This window comes from Protopterus annectens, chromosome 7.part1 (assembly GCF_019279795.1).
Source record: "Protopterus annectens isolate FY-2018-M chromosome 7.part1, PAN1.0, whole genome shotgun sequence".
Lineage (NCBI taxonomy): Eukaryota > Metazoa > Chordata > Ceratodontiformes > Protopteridae > Protopterus > Protopterus annectens.
Window position 1 is genome coordinate 293,887,412 of NC_056740.1, and position 18,726 is coordinate 293,906,137.

Here is an 18,726-nt window from a genome sequence, read left to right on the forward strand (position 1 = left end):
TCCTATTTTTCCACATATATACCATTTATTTTATCACAATTATTCAGTAAAAGTCTTTCTGTCTGACAAATTAAAAAAAAAACATGCTCTTGGTTGTCCCCAGTATTTTACCACACCCTTATTTCCTTCAACATTTATAATTCTTGGAATATGCATATTTTATCCATTTGCATTTTTAAAACATCATTAAAATCTCCTTCAGTCTATAAATCCCTGTTATAATAAACTTTTGAAATGTCTATCACTTCTCTACATATATTTTTAAATGGATGTGGGGTGAAAGGAGGAAAGTGGGGAAGAGAGAGGTTATTTGGAGAGATAGTTATAAGATGGTTAGTTAAGTATATGTTAGTGTTTAGTTGTAGAGCAAGGTAGATATGGGTGTTGAAGAGATATTTTTTTAGGTTGACTTTACATTTGACGGAGTATTGATCTAAATATCCATTGGACCGAACAGAGAAAATGTTACCTAAATGGGAATCAGAATAAGGGAAGAGCCTAATCATGTTTTATTTCAAACTGCCAAATCATAGCTACCCATATATAAAACAGCATTGAAACAGCAGGTAAACTATTACTCACCTATGACAGTCATTAAAGTGGTGCTACATTTCTGTGTGGAATCCAAACAACATTAGTAGAATGGTCACCTTCTATCACAACGTTATGGCATAAAATGTTATGGAAGTTACTGTGGTATCTTTTGAAACCCATGCTTGGCCTCATGCTAGAAAACACAAAGAGAAAGCCTATGATTTCTGAGCTTATCTCTGTAATGCATGGCAACAATAATCAAGTCCATTATATAGTAGATAGAAAAAATATGTAGTTATTTAGAAACATTTGCATGTGTCTACACCTTGTTCACCAGATCCAAAACATAAGTGAAAACTGCAAAACTTCAATTTGTATAAATATATGAGTAACATGGACTGCTTCTCCTTCTCCAGCACAGGAAAAAGATGGGTTCAGACACCTAGGCAGTTATAGAATGGATAGAAGTGCAGTTAGAGGTTATATCTGAGTGAGGAAGACAAGGGGATATAGGTAAGGGAGAAGTAGGTTACAGGAGTTACAGAGTAGATAGAAGTGTAGGTAGAGGTTATAGCTGAGTGAGGAAGACAAGGGGCTATAGGTAAGGGAGAAGTAGGTTACAGGAGTTACAGAGTGGATAGAAGTGTAGGTAGAGGTTATATCTGAGTGAGGAAGACAAGGGGCTATAGGTAATGGAGGAGGAGGTTACAGGAGTTATAGAGTGGATAGAAGTGTAGTTAGAGGTTATATCTGAGTGAGGAAGACAAGGGGATAGAGGTAATGGAGGAGGAGGTTACAGGAGTTATAGAGTGGATAGAAGTGTAGTTAGAGGTTATATCTGAGTGAGGAAGACAAGGGGCTATAGGTAAGGGAGGAGGAGGTTACAGGAGTTATAGAGTGGATAGAAGTGTAGTTAGAGGTTATATCTGAGTGAGGAAGACAAGGGGCTATAGGTAAGGGAGGAGGAGGTTACAGGAGTTATAGAGTGGATAGAAGTGTAGTTAGAGGTTATATCTGAGTGAGGAAGACAAGGGAATATAGGTAAGGGAGGAGGAGGTTACAGGAGTTATAGAGTGGATAGAAGTGTAGTTAGAGGTTATATCTGAGTGAGGAAGACAAGGGGCTATAGGTAAGGGAGGAGGAGGTTACAGGAGTTATAGAGTGGATAGAAGTGTAGTTAGAGGTTATATCTGAGTGAGGAAGACAAGGGAATATAGGTAAGGGAGGAGGAGGTTACAGGAGTTATAGAGTGGATAGAAGTGTAGTTAGAGGTTATATCTGAGTGAGGAAGACAAGGGAATATAGGTAAGGGAGGAGGAGGTTACAGGAGTTATAGAGTGGATAGAAGTGTAGTTAGAGGTTATATCTGAGTGAGGAAGACAAGGGGATATAGGTAATGGAGGAGGAGGTTACAGGAGTTATAGAGTGGATAGAAGTGTAGTTAGAGGTTATATCTGAGTGAGGAAGACAAGGGAATATAGGTAAGGGAGGAGGAGGTTACAGGAGTTATAGAGTGGATAGAAGTGTAGTTAGAGGTTATATCTGAGTGAGGAAGACAAGGGAATATAGGTAAGGGAGGAGGAGGTTACAGGAGTTATAGAGTGGATAGAAGTGTAGTTAGAGGTTATATCTGAGTGAGGAAGACAAGGGGATATAGGTAATGGAGGAGGAGGTTACAGGAGTTATAGAGTGGATAGAAGTGCAGTTAGAGGTTATATGTGAGTGAGGAAAAGTTATCCAGGGTTAGTACACGAGCAGAGGCAGGTAGATGTTAGGTGATCTTTTAGTAGTTTCTTAAACTTGCTGGTGCTGGAGGTGGCTCTAATATCGATGGGTAGGAAGTTCCAGATTTTAGCAATACTGTTTGAGTATAGCGAGTCAACAGCATTATTGATACATGGATGAAGTGACATTTAGCTGCAGAGAAATATAGCTAAACAGAAGCACAAACTGCCATATCAACAACTTTAATAAGCAAGTGCATGAGGTCAGACGCAGTACTGAATGCTGCGTTGAGTGTACAGTACATGGTTATTAACTACAACATGTAGAGGTGTGCTACAGCAGGGAGGAAATCCTGCAGGATACTGTAGTCACATCTATGCTCCAGTATGCATTTTAAGTAAGATTTCCTAGACACTGTGAGAGGGCTGGCAGTCCACACATACTAGTTATAAAGGCACTGTCCATTGTGCACTGCATTTTTACTGAAATGGTCATTCCCACTGGTCAGCCTGCTGTTGATGCCTACCATACTGCCTGCCATCTTATGTTGCCTTGGGGCCATTGACATTATTTTCACCCCTGTGCATTGGGTTATTGAAGTTGTAAGCATGGTACCGCATTCTCCTGTTTGCCCACAGGGAATTCACAACAGCTGTATTTCTCTGCAGCTGAATGACACTTCAGCCATGTGTCCCCAACTGATGTGCCACAGAGAAATGTATCATTGCCTAGGCACCTGAAACTTAAAAAAGTACTTTAGCAAAGCGAATCCAGCTGTAACACTGACATAGTTGTATATGGAGTTAAATGCACAAAATGACCTGCATTCTATGTCAGAAAGATGGTCAACAAATTGAAAATCCACATAATCCAAAACCTGTTGGACATAAGGCACTATGTCTCTAGAAATGCACTACCAAACACAACATAGAAAAAGGTGGACACAGTTCAATTTCATGCTCTGGATCTAGTGAACAAGGCACAACTCGATGGGAATAAAAATACTCTACCTGAAAAAAAGAATGAAAATGGCAAATCCGCCAAACGCCTGAATTAACCTGGACTTAGTAGCAGTTTTCTGTAAAAAGTGTCTTGAATTAAGGAGCCTGAATCATAAGCTTTTCTAGTAAGGAAATGCATTCTTTCCACCATGAAGTACAGGACTCCATCTTACGACCCATTCACTTCACCAAGCTCTGCCCTCTCTATTCTATCCTAGCTATTCAAAAGATACCACATCTGAGTATGGATCAGAATGCCTACCATGGGGCCATTATCTACTCTGGTGCCTGACAGATTCCCTCCTTTCTGCTCTGGGGAAGATGGGCAAATTCTGCTTGGACTAAGACAGACTGTGAGTGGGAGGCAATAGTGCCATAACAGGACCCCGGACCAAGGACTACTCTATACCCTTTGGGACTACAGGATCACATTCAGGACACCAATTCTTTCTATGCAGTATTACCACTTTGTTTTTCTGAAAGATTCTAGTTGTTTCATTTGGTCTTACATTTCTCATTTTATTTTATATGATGTATAGATACTACTGCATTGTACTACTTACTTGTTTGGGGCCATGGGATGATTTCAAAATTTTTTTCAAGTGTTTCTATATTTTCTTTACAGTTGTCTCAATTTCTCATAGGCTTGAAAAATCAGGAATTTCACCAATTTTCACAATCTTTGAAAACAGTTTCAACATAGTTATTTACACTGTTTTATTATAGAATTACATGCATATTTTCTTGGCAATGATCCCCCTACGTTTGCTACCTATAAGAATTCAAATATTGCTTTCATAGTTACTTTACCAGAAACATGAAGGATTATGATCGGGTCTCTTATTGTAATGGACATATTATGTGTTCAATACTTGAATGCCAAGAAATTCGCCTTGAGGGAGAAGCTCGAGAGGTGAATCTTGGCATCCATGTAGAGAACACATAATTCTTTAGTATGATTGGAGATTAGATCATAATTTCTTGTAGTTCATGGAGATTTATCTTCTCCATGTACTACTAAGGGAAGCACTTTATTTCAATATGTGGTGTGTACTTTAGCAGACATCAGGCAGAAATGGGAGTTGAAAAGAAACCATTTCATGTCCTGCTGCAGATGTTTTCTGGTTGGCACTGTCTGCTTTTTGTGCAGTCTCAATGTTAGCAACATGTAGGGGTGCTTAACAATTGTTAAGCATCCCTTTAAACATTGTTAAGGTAGGTCTTGCAATATAGTGCTGATCCAGGATATAATTTAGCCACTTTTTCAGCTTAATTTGGGTGTTCTATGCACTACATCATAACTAATCCCATAACTCAACTACGACTAGAAAATTGTATTCTTTCAGTTAGGTCTGTTCAACATTCTGTAGGGTACACTGGCTCTGTAAAAGTTTTTTATGTGTAATTTTTAACCCAATAATGCAAAAATGAACTCTAGGAAAGTTTTTCAAACTTTCTGTTAAACTGTGTTATTAAGCCTCTCTAGCTTAAATATAACAGAGTATAGGTAAGCAGTTGGGCAAGCTAACTCCACTTGCAAATTAAGTGAAACTCCTCCACCAATCACTGATGTCCCCACAAAGACCAATTGGAAACCTGCATAAAACTGTCCACCAGTCTTACTGACTGCTTTGTTTACATCCCCTGGTTGATACACCTTAAAAAGAGCATGTACGTGTCAAGTTGTAGATCTGATGAAGTTAATGTAATGATGAAACTGCTCATCCTATTAAATGTTTGATCAAGGAAACCATTGCATAGACAGTCATTGAGAGTTTACTTATAGGAATTATAGTACACGTTTTTCAAAAAAATAAATTATTTTGTCTGGTCACTAATCTACAGTCTTCTTCTTCCAGAGTAATGCTTTGTACATGCTTATCCTGTGGGGGTAAAGGATCTTAACCTGGGATGTGACATCAACAGAACTTGCTGGAGAGACAGAATTGTCTCACAGAGGTTGCCCCACCTTTGGAACAAGCTTCCTATTCATGTCAAACAAAGCCCCTCATTGTCCCTATTTAAGCGTAATTTGGACAATTGGCTGAGTAACCGGGAATTCACCCTGGGGGGGGGGGGTCCCACCTGTGTCCCTCTTGGACTGGGGCAATAGGTACTAAATTTAGTGTCTGCTTGAAGCAGATACCTTTGGGAACACAGGTTGAACTTGGCTAGGCTTGCAAGGACCCTGGGGCCTTTAGCCTGGTAGCCTCTTATGATCCTGTGATCCTATGATTTGTCACATCTATGAGAAGGGAAAGGTTACATTTTTATTGTTAGGGGTGATATATTTTTTATTATGAAAGGTTAAGTCCCTCACCAATTCTAATATTGTTTGTTGAAGTAGGCAAAATTATTTCATTGTTACTATGTGCAGCTGGCAAGGCAAGAGGTTGCATTCTATGTCTAAGTGGTTGATATTTATGTTAGTGCAGTGTGAAAGAGTGCCTGATTACACTGACACAAAATATTATGGCAGACAATTCTTTTGGTGCTACTGTGCGAATTCAGTGAAATTTGTGACTGGAGAATGGAATTTTTTTTCCTTTTAAGAAAAGTCAAACAAATTGGGTAGGACTAGAATATGTGAGAACACTATAGCAGACATACATTTCTGTTATTCAGAAAAAATATATATACACATTTATATATACATTTATTTGTGAGTGGAAAACGGATATTGTGCGGATATAGGGAATTCCACAGAGAAAAAATATCAACTCCATATCACTGGCAGAACCCTTTGACAGAGGCTGATATTACCATTGCTGAATAAACTTATATTGCTACATTTACTTGTGACTGGTACAGAACATCTCTGTTCATTCATTCATCCATTACCTGGTTAATGCAGTTTAGGGTTACTGTTAGCAAGTAGTAAAATTCACTGTTAGCAAGGTAAGTAAAGTAACTGTGGATACTATACTGCTTTATCTCTCTCTCTCTCTCTCTCTCTCACACACACACACACACACACACACACACACACACACACACACACACACACACACACACACACACACACACACACACACACACCATGTATCACACACAGCTTTAAAAGCCCCTACATGGCAATTTGGAGGATTACGAACTCCCCTATGTCATGTTTTAGCACATAGGAGGAAAATTAATCACACAATCACACAACAAAACTCCACACAAACCTAAGAAGGACATGCAGACTTAAGGAACTTGAGTGAAGAAAAACACTGCATACCACTGACTGAGAAAACTAGTAATTTGTCACAGCTATTAACTTTTGATTTTACATCATTGTCTAGGAGAGGAAGAGATGGCTTGTTGTGATACAGTGAATGCTACAGATAAAAAAAACACATTTAGAGTACTGCGATGCTCAAGAAGGCTGGCAAAAGACATTACTGTTACTGAATGAACTTCCTTATTTATTTGTCAGTCAAAAAGGAAGCTTATGTTGATATAGGGAATGGCCCAAAGGAAACATATCATGACAGTATCACGTTGGCTATGAACAAGATGGAAGGCATGCAATGCTGTCATTGTTCCAACTAGTATTCTGTGAATTTAGGGAATTCCACAAAAGGAAAAAATAAACAAACAGAAAAAAATTCCAACAGTGCCTGATAACAGTAATAGAGAGTTGCTGCTGTCACTAACTGAATTTAGAAAAGGTGGAAATTGTGCTGCTTTAGGGAATTTCACACATGAAAGGGCTAAGCACTCTATATTGTCCAAGAACACTATGGCAAGTTCACTTAGCAATTACTAAGAAGACATATATTTATATATGAGTGGAAAATGGAACTCGTGTTGATACAAGAGAATTCCACAAAAGCGTGTACTGACTGATAACAGGTGATTGCACCTTGCATGTAGCTTAGGATTTCCAGAAGAGAAGCAACTTATTGCAATCAGTTGCATAAAAGATGCAATGTACAGTTAAAGCCTCACTGAAAGAAAACATCTCTAAAAGAAAACATCTCCTCAAAGAAACTATGTACAAATGCTTTTGTGACAAATGGTTAAGTTAACAGACCTTATCAGGTGTTTGTCTTCACAGGCTTATAACTGTAATTGTACAGCTCAGTATTACTTCTACTATTTAACTAATCAAATTTGTTAATTTAAATTTTTATATCCTTTGTTTATATATATTTTTTCATATCTTGTTTCCTTGTTTAAGCTCCATGGATATTGCTTTATTTATGACTGCGGTGGGGATGCTGCGGTAGCGTTGTTGCCTCACAGTAAGACGTTGTCCTGTTCGATTCTCAGCTAGAGCACCTTCTGTGTGGAGACATGTGTGAATGGATGTACCTTCATTGAAGGTTGTGTGTCAGAGCTGGCAACTCGGCACGTAAAAATCTACTGCCAATCATTAGCGGACCAGAGTTCCGCTGTGGCGACCCCTAATCAGGAAAAGCTGAAAGACACAACAACATATTTTGTGAACATTGAATACAAATAATATGAATATTCCTGTCTATGTTTTGCTCTCTGGGCATGGGTTGTAGCTAAAAATGGTCCACAGACCAGCCCATGTATCTGATGAAAAAAGAGTAATAAATATTAGTTTCTACCCATTTTGACATTTTACTTAACTGATTGCTGTTCAGAGTTATACCTTTTTAAATATGTAGAACTTTGATATTAAATTTTCAGGGTACCCATTTTGGGGACTCTTCTATCAAACAGGACAGGTTATTGCACAATTCCATTTTAAGAGTCTTGTTATGAAATTTTATGTAAATCATGCATGGCTTCAAATTGCACAAATTATTTACCATAGTCAAGGTGGTGGTGGTCCAAAGATGGTATTCTGAAAATTTGAGCTCAAAATGTAATGTTTTCACTAAGTCAAGGGCCTTTGTTGAAAATAGTGTTAAACATGCTCTTCTTATATTTTATTAACTTCCATTTTCAGTGACTGATTGTTGTGCAGAGTTATACCTTTTTAACTATATAAAATTTTGTTAAGAATTTTCAGGGAAACCAATTTAGGGACACCTGTCAAATTGCTGTGTAATGTTGCTCAAATGCATTTGCAATCTGTTTTACAGTCATTTTTCTAAAGTGTGTTTTGGCTCTGCATAGCTTGCGTGTTACAGTTGAATTTGTGGTGGTCCATAAACAGTATGTTGAGAATCTGGGCACCAAATGTTAAGTTTTGTCAAAGTTATGGATAGTTCTTTTAAATAATATTAACAAAAATGTGTTGCTCATTTTAACCAGTTGGTTGTGCAGTGTTACCATTTTCTGGAATTTTGTGATAACATTTCAGGACAGTTATTGCTGAGACCATTCTGTCTAATTTTTAAGTGTAGTTGAGCTCTACCTAACCCTAACCCTGCTGGACATGTCATTCAGAGTCTCACAGTTCAGTACTATCATGCTTCCCTATAATCCAACCATTTGCAACACCTACCAGTAGCAATTATTCATGTAGTCATGGATGCTGATATTCTATTGCCACATCACATGAGGGAGCAACAGATGGATTCCTTAACATGCTAGTGACATGGTACAGCATTCATTGAATAAGGTGTCTCAAGTCCTGATACCGCAGGGCCACATGGCACATCCAGGCAGCATTCAGCTCATGGAAGCTCCATTCCATGACTGGAGGATATAATCCTTGAATCCTCTAAACCTCTTAGCCATGGATATGCTTACTACATCCACCATCCTTGACCCTTCTACTTATGTTAGCATTTCTGTCCTCTGTTACAGTGCCCCACCCCACTTGTGCAAATGATGATGACTGATAATGTCTGACAAACAGTGAGGCTGGTCAGTACACTGTACTACACAACCTTGGTATTTTAGTGCATGCATCAGTTTTATTCTGTGTTGCCCCTGTCATGGCCAGTACTTGTGGACCAGGCATCTCCTCTGTGTCAGTGCCACAACCTACTATGTCTGCCTCTGCCTTGCACGAGATACCAGTGCAGCCAGCTCACCTGATGATTTCTCCTCCACTGCTGCCACAAGTATGTCTGTCAGTGGTACAGTGTGCCTGCATTATAACTCATGCCATAGCAGCATATTCTGCTGCATGGGACTGACAACAAATACTTAGCTACAGGTCTCTGGATCACATAGCTGTATGATGGCTTATATAAATAATTAGACCAAGCAAATGTCCAATGATTTTTTTCATATCTGTGACAGTATGGTGTTATACACCATGTCCACCATGGTCTGGAGACTGCAGATGTGGGTCATGAGCCCCTGTTCCAAGATTTATCTTGCATCACCTGCAACAGAGATTATGGACACCATTATGAGTGGCTTGCTGCCTATGTTTATGGGCCCAGCATACGGTGGACTCTGTGTGTGGTAATATATATAACCATAAACTGGAGAACCCTATAGGAACTCCCTTCACATGAAATGGTGATTTAGATTACCTATGTAAAAAAACAAGAGAGCCCGGACACTAAGTTAAATCTCTTTTATTAAATAAAGCCTAAAAATAGGCACAACAACATTCACAGCATACCGGTTTCGGACCAAGTCTTCATTACTTCTGTGAATAAATCCCAACCAACCCCTTTATATAGTACTCTCTAAATTACCTTTGGTTATTACAAAGGTTCATTAAGCCCTGGTGTGAATAAACCACCCAGTTTAATGATCCACAATTTTTCTTTATAACCCAACAGTGAATGCCATCCAACTTCATTATTTCTATTATAACAAATTCTATCAATAATATTAAAAGTGAAAAAATGCAGAAATATGTTTGGTAGTATGCTTATATAATGCATTAGCATTTTTCCCACAATGAATATCACTCAAATGTTCCGACATCCTGAACTTAAAAGCTTGTGAAGTTTGTCCCACATAAAATGCAGAGCAAGAACATGTGGCTAAATATATTACCCAGTCACTTCGACAATTTCCATACACTAGAATGTCAAAAACCTGCAAAGTATTTTAAGATTTAAATTGTTTATCTTTTCTCACATATTTAGAAAAATTACAATGTACATACAGATAACAACCAACCAAGGGTCTATCATCCAAACCAATTTGATGAACAACCCTATCTTTACATACCCTCATATAATGATTAAACCATCCAGCCAATGTCCTTCTTTTTCTGTAACAGAAAATACATTTTGGAGGTAAAATCTCTCTTAATTTATCATCCATAAGTAATGTATCCCAATGTTTATTTACTAAATTCCTGAGATATGTAGTGTTACATCCAAAATTTGTAGAAAACCTTAAAGGTCGCTGTGTCTTGGTCCTAACACGATACTTCAGTAGAGTAGACTTACAGTATGTATTTTATTGGTGGCTATATAAGCTTGATTAACTGCATACTTAGAATAACCATGATAAAGAAACCTATGGATCAGATCTTTCTCCTGCTGTACCAATTCTGCTGACGAAGAACAAATCTGATGAATTCTAAGAAATTGTGACTTAGGGATATTATTAACTATATGAAGGGATGACAACTGGTAGCATGCAAAAATGTATTAAACTGAGGATATTTACTGAAGACAGAACTTTTAGTTCCATCTTCCTGTACTGTGATTTGCACATCCAAGAAGGTAATACTAGAAAGATGATAATTAACCGTAAACTGTATACTCCACTTCTTTTCATTTAAATATTGCTCAAACTCTTGTAAATATTCAGAATCAGTTTTCCATATTAGCCAGAAGTCATCCAAATATCTGCGCCAAATATCCATAGAATCTAAAAATAAATTGTGGGAACAATCATCGATCATCTGTTTTTCAATATAACCCATGAAAAGCCCTGCATATATGCAAAAGAGGCCCCCATGGCAGTACCCTTGAGTTGTAAAAAGTACTGATCTCCAAAACAGAAAACATTTTTGGTCAAAACATGTTCAGGTAAACAAAGCAAAAAGGTATTAAAACCAAGGCTATACAAAGAAGCCCAATTTAACCAAAATTCCAGTGCTAAGAGACCTGCCCAATGGAAAATATTAGTATACAGAGCTGACACATCCAAAGTACATAATAACCAACCAGGCTCAATCTGTGTGTCTTGGATGATGTTCAAAAACTGAATGGTGTCTTGAATGCGAGAATGTACAAAAAACAATAACGGTTTAAGATATTTAGTTAAGAAAGCAGAAAGTGGCTCAGTCATTGATCCCTTACCTGAAACAATGGGTCTGTCAGGGGGCTTCTGTAGATTCTTATGGATTTTGGGCAACAAACAGAATGACTGTTATGGCTGGATCAGGGACCATTAAATAATGCATTATCTCCTTGGAAATAATACCCTCCTCAAATGCTAAATGCAAAAAGTTGTCAATATCCTTCTTAAATTCCCCAGTAGGATCAAAATGCATTTGTTGATAGAACCTATATTCTGATAATTGACGCAAAGCTTCATTAACTTACATATCCCAATCACAGATAACTACCGCACCCCCTTTATCTGCCATATTAATCACAATATCGTTGTTGTTACTCAGCTTATATATGGCCTGCCACTGTAATGAAGACAAATTATCAAATTTTTTTTTCAAAAATGTTTTGGCCTATCAAAATCATGCTTAAAATGTAAAATTTTCAATAAATGATATTGAAAAATCTCTACATTTTTATTGGATGGAGGCGTAAATGTAGATGGTCTAAATCTGAATTCGCTGTCATCAATGTCAACAGAAGGTTCTTTATCAAAAAACAATTTTACATTTAAAGTTCTACAAAAGGAAATCACATCCTGTGCAAATCTGTTTTCTGAGAAAAATTAATGGATATAAACCCCAGCCCTTTATTCAACAAATCACATTCACCATTTGACAAAAAAGCAGAAGAAATATTGTGCATATTCTAAACACTGCTTATTTCGGTATCATCATTTGTAACAGTGTCTCTAAAGATGCAACACCTGTGGTTATGTTTACGATCAGCCCTTTTTCTCCTAAAGGGGCTTCCTTATTAGCCTTTTTAGTTATTGGTGAACCAGAGGGAGTAGGTACTTCTGTGTCTGTGGTGGATGAAAACTCATCCACAGAAGTCTCGAAAGAAAAGGAAGATTTTTTTTCAAGACTGAGCTTTTCCTTTTGTGCTTAAAACTGTTAGATTAAAGCCTTAGTATCAGTAAATTGTACTTTCTTCTTATTAAATACAAAAGGTTTCCCTTGTGAATAGTACCTCACATCTCACTGATATTTTTTAATCATACGGGCTTTCATGTATTTCTCCATTAACATCAAATCTTTAGATAAAACAGATAACACTTCAGAATAAATTGTCGGTTGTTTAAAGGGGGTAACTGCTTCACATAGCTCCATTAGAGTAGTAGTTAAAATGGAAATTCTGCATTCATAAAATGAAATAAGTATTTTTACAAATGAAGTAGAGGCTTTCTATTGTGCCTTTTACCATTCATCCAGCAAGAAACTATCAATGCCTTTAACATAAGGCTGAATCCGAACACAGACATCCCTAGGTGTAACCCCTTTTGCCAAATAGGCTTTAAATAACCTTAAATGCCAGAAAACAATTCTAAATTCCTTCATAACTGTGGATATATGATTAAAAATATCTACACATGTAGTGGAATCTGACTCATCATGAATAGAAGTTAAACCAATGGAATGTGTCTGGTCAAAAACTAGTAAATCATCTTTATCGGCTGAAAGGCATACCAACAATTGAGTTAGAGCCATAATAACAGACCGAATAAGTCCAAAAACTGTGCCTACACCCTCTGAAAGTATAAATCAAAAGTTTATATCAATATATGATATAAATAATCCAAGTTATTAAGTAGAACAAGGGGTATCACATATGAATCTGCACTTCTTTTTGATAAAAATTATCACTGTTAAATAATTAAAAAAACACTAATACACTGACAATAATGACCAATTAAATATAATAAAATCACATAATAAATGTTCATAAAACATCAACACAATGTTATAAAAAATAAACATATGTCAAATTGATAGAACTGCCTGCACTGTTCATTATGACATACTCTCCCCCAGACAATCCTGATGTCCAAATGTAAAAAACACCAAGCTTCCCAGACTTTCCAGATAAAAAATGACAGTCCTTGGAAAAATTTAACCCACAATGAGTCCACAAGTCCCAATAAATAGTTTTAATGGTATCCCATTGTTCTATAATGAACAGACAAGTCACTAAAATGATTGCACAAATCTGGTGTATAGGATCAATATTACTGACAAATAATACAAAAAATACAATGTAATCTACCAGCTGTATCTTTACGCACAAAGACATATGCCAACAATTTCTTTTTCCTAATAAAATCAAAAAATATAGAACATATATGGCAATTATAAAGCTTTAAACGAGAAACCAACATTGTACTTAAAAAATATTTATTAGCATAAACAAACCAGAAAAACTAAGAAAAGCTAAATATAGTTGTCCATAATATTCATGTACATGATCAAATGATAGATGATGTTCATTAAGTCCATTCTTAATGATCAATTTCCACTACAAACCAAAATGCCATTATATAAGCAATAAGAGTCTAGGTTCACGAATCAATCTGTGTTGTAATTGCCTAGACACAAAAATACTTCTGTACTCAAAGCTCATCCAACTTTCATGAGGGTGAGTAAAACAAAACATATTGATGTTTCTAAGCTTTTCTTTAAAAGTTGGCTCAAATCCACTGAAAACGAGAAACTTGTCAGGACACAACAAATGATGTTAAATCGATCCAAATACAGTCCATCTAGTTTCCACAAGGCCAACAGCAGGGAAAGAAACCTAGTATCGCTGACTTTTAAGTAGAATACCTCCAAAAGGGATCTAGATGTTAGATTGTAGAGCACAATATGTCCCACTTATGCAAACACATGACCAAAAGAATCTTGGTCCAATTATAAAATGAAATACATTTGATGCATTATATCATCTTGTAACAGTGAAAGTAAACAAAACGTATGTATACACTACCTGAATTTCTCTTTCAGTGTTGGCCCAATTCTGCTCAAAATGAAATATTTGACAGGACACAACTTCTTCTACTTTTGGCTTTTCCCAGTTAGGGGTTGCCACAGCAGATCACCTGTCTGCTCATGATTGGTAGTGGAGTTTTACAGTGTCAAGTTGCCAGCCCAACCTTCCACAGAAGGCACACACATGCACGCACACCTATGGTCAATTTAGAGTGTCCAATCCACCTATAGCATGTCTTTGGGATGTGGGAGGAAAGTGGAGCACCCAGAGGAAACCCATGCGACCACAGGGAGGACATGCAGACTCCGCACAGAAGGCACCCCAGCTGAGGATCGAACCAGAGAACCTCTTGCTGTTAGGTGGCAATGCTAACCACTGCACCACAGCAGCACCCATTTGTCAAGACACAAAAAACAAAGTTAAATACATTGAATATAATCCATGTAGCTTTCATAAGGCCAACAACATTGGAAGGCATAGTATCGCAGAACTGTTAGATAGAATGCTTCCAAACGAAACCAAAATACCCTTGATCCTGAAGAACGGATAGCAAACACCAAAAAGACAACTCTGAAAACTGATGTACAGTCTTTCCAAAAAAAGTTTTTGGAAAACTGCAAAGAAAAATATAAATGAAATGGGAGAATTGACAGAACCAACAGCATGGTCAACCAACTGCCTAAGGGTAGCACACACCCACATGCAAGTACAGAAAGGTGCTGGGCCCAAAAAAAATAACCAGAAAAAACAAAAGAGTTTGCACACTAAGTCAACTCTCCTTTATTAAATGAAGCCTAAAAATAGGCACAACAACACTCATAGCATACCAGTTTCGGACCAAGCCTTCATCAGTGCTATGAATAAATCCCAATCAACCCCTTTATATAGTGCTCTCTAAATTAGAGTTAGTTATTACAAATATTCATTAAGCTCTGGTGTGAATAAAGCACCCAGTCTAATGATCCACAATTTTTCTTTATAATCCAACAATGAATACCATCCAACCGTATTATTTCTGTTATAACAAATCTATCAATAATAGTAAAATTGAAAAATGCAGAAGTATGTTTGGTAGTATGCTTATATAAAGCATTAGTAGTTTTCCCACATTGAATATCACTCAAGTGTTCTGATATCCTGAACTTAAACGGTCATGAAGTTTGTCCCACATAAAATGCAGAGCAACAAAAAGTAGCTAAATATATTACCCAGTCACTTTGACAATTTCCATACACTAGAATGTCAAAAACCTGCAAAGTATTTTTAGATGTAAATTGTTTATGTTTTCTCACATATTTACAAAAATTACAATGTCCACATGGATAATGACCAACAAAGGGTCTGCCATCCAAACCAATTTGATGAACAACCCTATCTTTACATACATCTTATAACAATTAAACCATCCGGCCAACGTCCTTCCTTTTCTATAAGAGAAAAGACATTTTGGAGGTAAAATCTCTTTTAATTTATCATCCATAAGTAATATACCCCAATGTTTATATACTAAATTCCTGAGGTATGTAGTGTTACTTCCAAAATTCGTACCAAACGTTAAAGGTCGCTGTGTCTTGGTCCTAACCTGATACTTCAGTAGAGTATACTTACAGTATGTATTTCATTGGTGGCTATATAAGCTTGATTAACTGCATACTTAGAATAACCACGATCAAGAAACTTATGAATCAGGTCTTTCTCCTGCTCTACCAATTCTGCTGACAAAGAACAAATCCTACGAATTCTAAGAAAATGTGACTTAGGGATATTATTAACTATATGGGGGGTGACAACTGGTAGCATACAAAAAAGGGATTAAACTGTGGATATTTTCTGAAGACAGAACTTTTAAAAGTTCAAAATTCTTGTACTGTGATTTGCACATCCAAGAAGGTAATACTAGAAACATGATGATTAACCATAAACTGTATACCCCACTTATTTTCATGACTGTACACCACCTGGCAGTAGATGGAGTAGGAGCTCTTCATACATAACTATAAAACTTTTAATCCATTTTATGAACTTGCTAAAAGTCAAAAAGACAGTGGCCATTTCTGTGGAGGTTTTCACTTTGCTTTCGTTAGCACCATTAAAATACATAGTTGCATTCTCTGCTGGTAAACCTTGTGCAAGTAGAAATCCTGAGATTATAAATTGAAAAGATAAGTGAGATTAGGTGGAAATATATACTAAGTCTGAAATTGTTGTATCTCGGGGTGTGCCATCTTTTCCTTGGGGCAGTGATCTCAGAGTTAATATATATAAGTAGCAAGGGTGTGGGGGATGCAGGTCCCCAGACTGTGGGGTTCAATTCTTTAATGTGTAACAATGAGTTTTTCTCTTATCTAATTTTGGGGCTCAGAGTAGTGAGTCTTAAACATTCAACAGGATACCTCTGAAGCATTACTCTAAAACCCTATCACATCCCCAGGTGAGGTAAAAACAGCAAAAAGAAAATACATTTTACTACATGCATAAAAATAAGCAAAAATAAGTCTTAAACTACTATCCCCATCTAAATCATACACATAGAACACAAATCTATTATTCATTCATTTAACAAAATAAATTCAATATAAAAATAAATAAGTAGACCATAACCAAGCAAAACTGATCAAATCATAAATAGCTAGGCTAAATAAAATGAAGCTAAAATCAGCTATTATAATATAATATATCCCACTCTATACAACTATAACAAAACCAAAAGCTTACTCTGACACCCTAAAATACATTAGATATCATCTGATGACTAGAAAAAAAAGTCACTCTTGACACAGCCTAGTTATAAACACTAAAATCCTATTTATGGATGAATCTTCCTCAACCTGCCTTACTGCCACATCTCTTTGAAATTAATGGGAAACAGTAATTGAAAATAAAAGACTAAAAAATATATATTTCGTGCGACACATGGATTTTCTTCAAATGTGCCATTAGAGGACTAGTTTCAGTGTAAGTAACAAAACCACAATTCATAAAATCAATGGAGTGCCACTCCACACCTAACAAATTCTACAATTCCTTATTTACGTACATGCATTTACATATACGTGTGTGTGTGTGTGTGTTTGTGTGTGTGTGTGTGTGTGTGTGTGTGTGTGTGTGTGTGTGTGTGTATATCTATCTATTGTTTGGTCTGGGTACAGGCCAGTTTTTGACAGCTTGGGATCTAATTGCCCCTATCCTAATCATATAACATTAGTGTCTTGTTTTTGCCATGCACAGCTTATTTTTTGTCAACATTAAGTGAAGCTTAAACTTTTTATGTCCAAACTGTTTAAAGACTCAGAGTTTTCTAATTAAATTACTATATGTACAGCTACCTACCTAGTGTGAGGTTTCAGCACTGTATACAAGAGCCTTTGAAAAGTGTCAAGCCTTTTGTGAAGTCCAAAGGGTGAGACAATATAATGAAAAATGCATTCAGGGCTGGAGAATGCTGACTTATTTTTGGCTTCAGAGGAGAAGAAAATCTGCCAGTATTCTTTCATTAAATCTAAAGTAGTCAAAAACATGGTTTGCATAGCCTCTCTATGAGATAATCTACTCTGGAAATTGGATGAGTGTCAAATCGGGATATGGTGTTCAGTTTTGAGAAATCATTACAAAATCTTATAGAGCCACCCAGCTTAGAGAGCAATACAATTTGCACTATTCCATTCACTTTGGGACTCCTTATTAACCCTGAACTGAAGCATTTTCCTCACCTTTTTAGTAGTTTTAAATATAATGTCTCCTCTGTACAGTTTCAGTATGATGCTGCATTCAATCTGTCCTGCCACATAGCTCAGAAAAAAAAACACCTAAGTAAAAAAATAAAATCTTTTATTTCTTGCTTCTGCGATTTAGGCAATATTATATCTATTTTATCAGCAGGAATAAAGTTCCTTGATACCATACTACTGGCATCCACATCAGCTTCTGTGCTAATTACAAATGCATCAGCCTCCCTATTCATTTTTAACACATCTATGTGATATTCTGCTCTGACTTTAATTTTCCTCTTTGCCTTATTTTATAGTTTATTTTGCTTACCTTCTCCACTGCCTCAAAGTGTCTTTGCCATTTAGCAAAAATGTATTTTCAGCAGCTGGAGCTAATACAAATGTTTTGTTTCCTATTTTAAATCTTTACATCTGCCACTTTATTATGCACTATATATATTTCATCTCCAGTACACTTTGCATATGCTGCTTTAGCTACTGGCATAATTTATAACCAGTCTTGCAACTGTGTAAAGCATGCTATCATGCTTTTAAATGGGATTTTCTCTTCTTCTTGATTTTCTCTTCTTCCTAAGTCTTCTTTGCTGTGTCTAGAAAGCTACAGGGATGTTGACAATATAATGATGAAACTGGGGTAAACTCCTTGAAGCTTGTGACACTTCTCTTACAGAAAAAAACTAAGAAAGTTGCCGATCTCTGCTATTATTGTTTTCTTCTAAGGTCTTCTTTAGTATAGATTTTGGAGTTTTATTTAAGCAATCTACTAGACATTAAGCCATCAGTTGGACTACACTGAAGTTCTTAGCTGTT